The following is a 1,554-nucleotide window of genomic DNA, read 5'->3' as shown; positions in this document are numbered from 1 at the left end:
GGACCTTAACCGCTCGTGGGGGGAGGCAACGGAGGCTGCCCCTTCGAGGCCCGCCGCACGGCCATGGTCCCCTGGACCTTGCACGATCTCCATTCAGGATTCTCACAGACGGCGCCAATGTTCGGTATCTCGGGTACCGGACGGTTCGGAGTGGTTCTCGATTGATCCGATGGGGTGCGGCCTGGGATCAGATTGCGAAGGTGAGGCTAGTGGACCGACGTTCCGAGCTCTCGATGTGAAGGGGGGTGTCACCTGCAAAGACACTCCGACGCCCAAGTCAGTAGAGTTTACAGGCGAGAAAGGGGTAGAGTGGTGTATTACGTATCTTGGGGGAGGGGGTAGGACCCTCCCCTTATATACCATGTCAGAAGTGGGTCACACAAGAATTAAACCCACTTTCCTCGAAGCTTCCTTGTACAGCTGTAGAGGCTAGCTGTCCCGGATGCGTGTCCAGGTCGGCGAGCGAGTGCCTCACACCCAACCATCTGGGTCGGGTAGTTAACGGGTCGGATTGGCCCATGTCCCTTTTGGGCCAGGCCGTAACACGTCTTATTTTAAAAATAATCTCGTTACGTGTTTATTTTTTATAATAAACGCCATTTTAACACTAGTATTTTTTTTTAATAAACAAATAAGCGTTCTCTTTGTCTCATTATTAAAAAAGTAATTTAAATACATAGTAATAATTATATTTTTATACAAGTATTAAAAGTATTTAGTATATGAATGAATTTTTTTTTTTTGAAAAAACATGAAAAATTCCCATTTTTGATGATGTCCCTCAAATTTCTCGTATATAAATTTTTTTAGCCTCAAAGTTGGACCATTGCTACTTGCTACAATGAATCTAATATCGGTCTAGTCATCCAAATTTTTGGAGGACAAAGTTGTATTTATGAAAATACTATATGAATTAGTTTTGGAAGAAAAATTATTAATCTCTTATATCTAAGAGCACGCCAAATGAGAAACTTTCTTAAATTTTCATTTATAACTCATGTATCATAAAATTAAAAAAAAATTATATGAGCTTTTGCATCATAAAAGAGAATAAGAACTAAAAATTTTTCTTTCTTCTCTAATAAAAAGGATCAACTTTAATTTTTATTGTGGTTCTTTGTATTATAGACTAATTTTATTATAGTCTTATTATCATATTTAATTAATTGAAATAAAGATATGTTAATTTAGTTGCTAATTCTTTTTGTAATGTGTTATAATATGTTATTCGAAATTTAGTTTGAACAAAAATGACAGTTATTTTTGCAATAATATTATTAAAATTTACAGATTTAAAAATAAATTATAATGAAATATTAGTCATATACAAGAAAAATAAATTTAATTTCATAATTAATAACAACAATATATAACTCGAGTCTTAATTAATAAGCAATATTATTTTACATAAAAAAAATAAAGTTAAATATTATATTGACAACGTCTATTATAAAATTAATATATGTATTTAATATGGTTAAGTAGGGATGTTGGGACAATATTTTTTATCAGAGTTAAACATAATTAGAAATGAATAATAACGTGTTTGTGAAT

The sequence above is a fragment of the Arachis hypogaea genome, chromosome 4 (genome assembly GCF_003086295.3).
Source record: "Arachis hypogaea cultivar Tifrunner chromosome 4, arahy.Tifrunner.gnm2.J5K5, whole genome shotgun sequence".
Classification (NCBI taxonomy): Eukaryota; Viridiplantae; Streptophyta; class Magnoliopsida; order Fabales; family Fabaceae; genus Arachis; species Arachis hypogaea.
The sequence above is the reverse complement of the archived record's forward strand: the minus strand, read 5'-3'. Positions refer to the sequence as shown.